This window comes from Apium graveolens, chromosome 8 (assembly GCF_009905375.1).
Source record: "Apium graveolens cultivar Ventura chromosome 8, ASM990537v1, whole genome shotgun sequence".
Taxonomy (NCBI): domain Eukaryota; kingdom Viridiplantae; phylum Streptophyta; class Magnoliopsida; order Apiales; family Apiaceae; genus Apium; species Apium graveolens.
Window position 1 is genome coordinate 227,045,976 of NC_133654.1, and position 7,818 is coordinate 227,053,793.

Consider the following 7,818-nt stretch of genomic DNA (forward strand, 5'->3'; position numbering starts at 1 on the left):
TTTAAGAACTACGCCAAGATTCTGTAAGCACTCATCAAAAGAATCACCAAACACAGAGAAATCATCCATAAACATCTCCACATTCTGGCCAATCATGTCAGAGAAGATAGCCATCATGCATCTCTGAGATGTGGCAGGTGCTGCACACAAACCAAAAGAAACCCTTCTGAAGGAAAAAGTACCAAATGGACAAGTGAAGGTAGTCTTTTCCTGATCCTCTGGAGCAATACAAATCTGATTATATCCTGAATAGCCATCCAGAAGACAGTAGTACTCATGCCCAGCCAATCTGTCAAGCATCTGATCAGTAAACGGAAGAGGGAAGTGGTCCTTCCTTGTGGCCTTGTTCAACTTCCTGTAGTCCATGCAAACTCTCCACCCCATGACTGTTCGAATAGAAATGAGCTCATTCTTCTCATTAGCTACAACCGTGATACCTCCTTTCTTCGAAACACACTAAACTGGACTCACCTAAGAACTGTCAGAAATAGGATAGATGATCCCTGCATCCAGCCATTTGAGATTTCCTTCTTCATAACTTCTTTCATGATTGAATTAAGCTTTCTCTATTGCTCAACGGTAGGCTTGCTACCTTCCTTTAGCAAAATTTTATGCATGTAATAAGAAGGGATGATTCCCTTAATATCTGATATAATCCATCCAATTGCCGATTTGAACTCTCTCAGAATTCTTAAGAGTTTTTCCTCATCACTGCCTGAAAGGTCAGATGCAATAATCAGAGGCAAAGTAGATGCATCACCTAAAAAAGCATACCTTAAGTGTTCAGGTAATGGTTTAAGCTTAAGTGTAGAATCTTCCTCAATAGATGGCTTGAGGCGCTTTGGAGATTTGTTCAGATCCTCCATTCTAAGAGATTCAAAAGGCATATCCATCTTCCGCTTCCAGGGAGAAGCATTCAGATATTGCAACTGCTCATCACCTTCATCGTCTTCACTACCTGAATTCCCTAACAAGGCCTTCTCTAAGGCATCATACCTTAGCAATTGATCAAGTTTTGCAGCAACCACAGATTCGACCAACTCCACTTTTAAGCACTCCTCATTTATGTAAGGAATTTCATGGCATTGAACATATTGAAAGATCCTGATCCAGCATTTGCATGGTAAGCTCACCCTTCTGCATATTGATCAAGGTTCGGCCCGAGCCAAGAATGGTCTTCCAAAGATTATGGGAATCTTCTTATCCTCCTCGAAATCAAAAATTACAAAATCAGTAGGAAAGATGAGTTTATCAACCTTGACCAAGACATCCTCCACAATGCATCGTGGATACGTAATATAACGATCGGCCAACTGCAAGGTCATATAAGTCGGCTTTGGATCAGGTAAGTCCAACTTCTTGAAGATTGACAAAGGCATCAGATTGATGCTAGCTCCCAAGTCACATAAGCATTTGTCAAAAGGCACTTTTCCAATGGTGCAAGGAATAGTGAAGCTTCCAGGATCTTTAAGCTTCGGAGGCAACTTGTGTTGCAGCACAGCACTGCATTCCTCCGTGAGAGCAACGATCTCTAAGTCATCAAGCTTTACTTTCCGAGAAAGAATACCTTTCATAAACTTCGCATCACTAGGCATCTGTTCAAGAGCTTCAGCGAAAGGTATGTTGATATGAAGTTTCTTGAACACCTCCAGAAACTTCTCAAACTGCTTATCCAGCTTTTTCTTCTGCATCCTCTTAGGAAAAGGAGGTGGAGGATAGATCTGCTTCTCCCCTGTATTAACCTCAGGAGGAGTGTGTTCAACAGTAGTCTTCCTTAGTTCCACTTTTGCTTCCTTCTGCACTTCTTTTTCACCCATAGCTTCTTCATCTGAAACTTGAGAGTTTTCGGAATTTACAACCTTCCCCAACCTTAATGTAATTGCCTTTACCTGCTCATTAGCTTCCCTCTTTCTCGATACTTCAGTGTCACTAGGGAGTGTACCAGGTTGACGATTTAGCAAGTCATTGGCAATTTGTCCAATTTGATTTTCCAAGGTCTTGATAAAAATTGCTTGGATCTTGCACATGAGCCTCAACTTCTCCAATTCAGATTTTTTATTAGACTGTTGTAGCTGGAGTTGTTGCCTTGGTGCATATTACCAGGAGGGTTGTATTGCTTTGCTGGATACTGTTGATAAGGCCGTTGAACCGCATTTTGAGAATTGCTCCAACTGAAGTTAGGATAGATTGTGGTTGTTGGGATGGTAAGTGGCTGGCACAGGCTGCTGCGACCTTTGAAAGTTACTCACAAACTGAGCTGATTCACTAGAAATAGCGCACTACTCCGTCTCATGGGCACCAGCACAAAGCTCACAGACACTAGTGATCTGATTAAGTCCATAATTAGCTAAAGAATCAACCTTCATTGTCAAAGCCTTAAGCTGAGCATCTATAACAGTAGTTGTATCTAATTCCAGAATTCCTGCTACCTTGCCCTGAGATAGTCTCTGAGTAGGATTCTGGTATTCATTCGCAGCCATCAGTTTAATCAATTCATAAGCTTCATCGTAGCTTTTAGCCAACAAGGCTCCTCCTGATGTTGTATCAAGCATGGGTCTAGAAGTAGCACCCAAGCCATTATAAAAGCAGTTAATGATCATCCATTCAGACATCCCATGATTAGGGCATTTCCTAAGCATCTCCTTATAGCGATCCCAAGCCTCACATAAAGATTCTCCATATTGTTGTGCAAATTGAGTAAGTGCGTTTCTGATTGCCGCAGTCTTCTCTATAGGAAAGAATTTCGTTAAAAACTTTTGCACAAGATGCTCCCATTTGGTGATAGACCCCGGTGATAGAGAATGTAACCAGCACTTAGCTTTATCCCGCAGAGAGAATGGGAAAAGCCTCAACTTAATAGCATCTCCAGAAACTCCATTAAACTTGAAAGTGTCATAGATCTCGATGAAATCTCTGATGTGCATGTTGAGGTCTTCTGTCGGATAACCCCCAAACTGAACTGAATTCTGTATCATCTGAATCGTGCTCGACTTGATATCAAAGGTATTAGCCGAGATGGATGATCAAACAATGCTAGACTGAATATCATTAATCTTCGGTTGAGAGTAATCCATCAAAGCCTTCGGATTCACTTCTGGTTCTCCCATTAAAATAAGTGCTTCTTCTTCAACTTTCTCCTCGACAAGAACTTCCTCGAAAACTTCCTTAGCTACTAAAACTTCTTCCTCAGCTTGATCCAGTGTTCTCTTATGAAACCGAGAACGTGTATGCATACACGCTGGCTAGAGCACCTGAAACACGACAAGGAAATAAGTAAGTAACAATGTCCGAGTCAATGAACTTTAACGACCACTGATGACAAACACATAAACTAAAAATAAACCGCAAGTCCCCGGCAGCGACGCCAAAAAACTGTTAGGGCTAGAACACGCGCTAATATTCACACAAGTATACGTGATCGCAAGTAATATAGAATTAATTCTAGTTCCTTCCCACAGGGACTGGTTTAAGTTAATTTTAATCAATCTACTTATACAAAAATGGTATGGTTATTATCCAATGCTAAGACGAATAACAAATTGAGGTTGTTTTAACTACGCTTGACTAAGAGATTATACTAAAGAACATTTAACTAAGAGAATTAAAAGAGTTGAATACTATATGACACAAATATGGGATTCTAACTTCATTAAATGCTTCATTCAATAGCCTTTTCATTCTTAACCTTAGCATGTAATGGTGATGACACTAATCAGATAACACTAAACTAATAAACGCCAACTTTCGTTGTACGAATACCATACTACCAGACATCCATAAAAGAGATAGAAGATGAATAGATAGCAATTATATTGAGACCTTATATGTCTATAGAATTTGACAACATAACAGTTTATGAACAAGTAATCTATCGTGATTACATAGGGCAAGTAAGATGATTAAAATTACCTACGAATCATGCATAACAAATACATGAACCTATGCTAGCATGGCAAGTTCTAAACCCCTAAATTCACTTTCGCTTCATTAAAAATTAACACGCTATCTTATAAGTTCATGACGCTCATAAGATGAATAAGAACAACCAATACTAGGATATCATATAATCACCCCACACTAAGGCATCGAAACAAATTAACTAAAGAAATCCATAAATAAATCCGTTAGAACCCCACGATAACGATTAGCCCATAATCGGACTCATCATCAACGTGGGTTCCGATGAAAGCATGGTATAATAAATGTTGTCTTTATACTGAATAAATAATAAACCAAGTACGAAATAAGAGTATAGGTTCACAAGTAAGAAAACTAGCATCCAAATTTATAACTTAAAACAAAGAATCACAAGAATAAACTAGATCCTCTTCGCCTTGGTTGAATTGTGCTCTACGGTCATCTTACGCCTTCTCCTTAAGCTCTGGTTAGTATTTTTATAAAAAGCGATCATAAGTTATGTTTATATTGCAGCCCATGCAGATTAGAAGTCGTTCGGATCAAAATCAGAGTAGAAACAGGATTCCTGGAATTCGACCCGTCGCGGTCGCGCGCTTCACCAGCGCGGGCGCGCTTCACCAGTGCGGGCGCGCTGCACTTCTGTAATCCTGGCGCGGCCGCGCGCTACTACAGCACGAGTGCGCTAACTCTCTGGAGAAAATCCTAACTTCTGCTTTTCTTGCTGGTTTAAGTTGGTCTTTTCATGAGCAATCTTCTTGACACCATCCTAACACCATATTAGCATCAAAACAATGCCAATTCACCTGAGTTCCTGATATAAGCCTGAAATGCAAAAAACACTACACTACACATCAAAAACATAAATAACTTGAGTACAAAACGCCAATTCAAGCCTTTATAGAGCATTCTAAGTGGACATAAATGCCACTTAACACACCCCCAAACTTGAACCGATGCTTGTCCTCAAGCATAAACAGACTCAAAGAACAAGAAATAAAAATGCATGAATGCAAACTATATGAATGCAATGATCCCCATAGAATAACTAAACCAATCAACAAGCAAAATCTCAACAAATGCATTTATTTGCACAAAGATTAATCAAACCCCACTAATCAACTTTCAAGAAAGAAACGTGCGTGCGTGCAAATGCTTACATATATACTATGACAACTAGATAAATAATCATGACTCACTTCTCATCAAGTCAATCACAAGGTTATAAATAGAATTAAAGCTAAACTCAAAATAACTGATAATACTTCAATTCTTATATTGGAGTTTTACATGGATTCATGCTTTTATTCACAACACATAAACAACAAAAATATGCTTATTTAACTGTGCAATGAGTGAGGTCCACAAAAGACTTATACAATAATACCCATGTAGCGAGCGTTAGGTTAGTGGATCCCACACTATAAAAAGCCTTAGGTCACTAGACACAAAGTCCCTTAAGAATTTAATAACTCGAATATTAAAGAGCCCACTCGTGATCAATTATGCATATCACATATTTTTTTTCTTTCTTTTTTTTCTTGTTTTCTTTTCACATAATTTCTGAACAAGTGTGTTTCACTACATCTCGTTCAACCCTAAACTACTCATATAAAATGAGCTGGCTACTAGCAATTTGACATCTAGCCACAACAACTAGCAATGAAATCCAATTTTCTCCATTTTTTAAATATCCATGTTATTTTATCATTAAGAGAATATCTTAAATTCTAAATATAAACAAGCGATTAAACCTTGACAAACCAACAAACCATGACCATGATCTAGCCCTCAAGCAACCTATAAGACTCAGTGAAAAAAAATTGTCTCTAGCATACAAATCAACTTGATAAGACTTAACATCACTAAGCACGACATCACTATACTAGCATCAATATCACAAATCAATCGGAAAAATCATCGAAGGTATCATGTTATAATGCAAATACATGAAACTATATGAACAAACTATCATACAAAATAATGGAAACATAAATAAAATAATTAAAAAAACTACTACATGGTAAATATACAACTGTATGAACTAAACTAACATGAATATGCAAACTATATGCGACTCATATAAAACACATAATCATGAACTACTACCCCAAACTTAAAATATTCACTGTCCTCAGTGGAGGTAATAGCAAGGATTCAAGCATACCTACTCAGAATCAGGGTCATCGCCCTCAAGGGGTGGAGTGTCTGGAAGCTTATACACAGAGTCCTCACCGAATACTAGCCACTGGATGTCAACTCATGTGGCTCTGAATGTAGTCCCCAACGCCTGGGTAAGCACCTGTGCAAAGCGACTATGGATGTCATGCATCACATCCATCCTCCTCAACAAGCACATATACTACGCTGAACTCATCCCAGCACTGCCCTGTGCTTCCTCCTGCTGCTGCTGCGATCCCGAATGACCGGCCTCTCCCAAATCTACTCTCCAAGCTGCTCTGCTCGCCTGCGTCATGCCACTAACATATGCCTGAGGAGCTGGCCTTCCACCTGGCAGATGGTCATAAGAATATCCAAGCCCCTTTAGATCGAGCTTCCCACTATACCACTCCTGCATATTCAACAACGTCAAACTATCAATTGGGGCACTCGGGAACTGCAGCTGCTCATGTGCGGGCAAATGAATTCCAACCGCCACACACAACTTCATCACAATGGACGCATATGGTATAGAAGCCATAGTACTCCCTCGCAAGAACCTCAGAATACCCTGATGAATAACCATCCCAGGATCCACATAGTCTCCCTGAAGAATCCCCCACAACAGATGTGCACGCTCCACAGTAACATCATGCACGTGAGAAGATGGCGTGATGTTAGTGTTAGTCCCTAACAATGCAACAAGAATTACAAAAGGGGGGTTGAATGGAATTCTTGATCCTTTTTCTTAAATAATAAAATGTTCTATCTTAATAATATATAAGTGTTTGATTTGCAAAGTGCGGAATAAGAAGTTAGTGAAATCAAAACACAAGTAATTAAAAACACAAGTCTTTAAAAACTTTCTGGTGGATTTGGATGTATCCACCAGAGATATTTATTATATCAAGAGAACTCTGTGTAGCAAGATTTGCTCACAGCTTCTTACAAATATGAACAACTAAATTTACTGAGAAATGCTAAGAATACAGCTTACAAATATTTCTCTTTGAATGTTCTTGCTTAGTGTTCTTGTTGTTCTATTTGCTACTTCTTGGTTTATGTATCACCAAGATTACAAAGTAATAAGACAAGATAATAAAAGAAAACCTATCAAGTCTAATACTATGCTGCCTCATTACTCTATTCCAGCATCTTTGAATATCTTCATAATAGCATGGAAATGGCAGTGCTTCTTTGTTCTCTAAAACCCAGTTGAATAGGCTTCCACATTCCTTTTGCATACACTTGACGCATGTGACTGTGTTGTCACTGTCAACTGATGTTTTAATTGATTATCCATCGGGTACATGATCATCCGTCGGGTTGCCTAGTTGATCATCCGTCGAGTGGCATTATTGTTTATCCGTCGGGTAGCAATCTGGCCCTTGACTTCATTTCATTTATACAGAATTAAAAGACATCATCTATGTACAATTAATCAACATATTCTGCATATTTAATTAAAGTCAATCATGACTTGAGTGCTACTACAGAATCTAAACAAGGTGTATGCAGAAATGTGCTACAGACTCATTATTACATAAGCTACTCACTCGATGGATAATTGATCATCATCCGTCGGGACTATATTGAGTCATCCATCGGGACTTTATTCCTTATCCGTTGAGTGCTACATTTTTCACCAAGTAAAATCTACCAAGGTGTTTTGTTAATGAAATCATCAAGTTCATAACATATCCACAACAATCTCCCCCAATTTATGTCTACTGGAATTGTAGC

General features: G+C 38.8%; 1 non-coding gene across 1 annotated transcript; it reads left to right on the forward strand.

The window, feature by feature from the left end:
- The first annotated feature begins 2,610 nt into the window (after window positions 1-2,610).
- LOC141682327 (small nucleolar RNA R71) lies at window positions 2,611-2,717 on the forward strand. Its single transcript, XR_012559728.1, has one exon. It is a non-coding gene; the product is annotated as a small nucleolar RNA R71 (small nucleolar RNA).
- The last annotated feature ends 5,101 nt before the right edge of the window (window positions 2,718-7,818 follow it).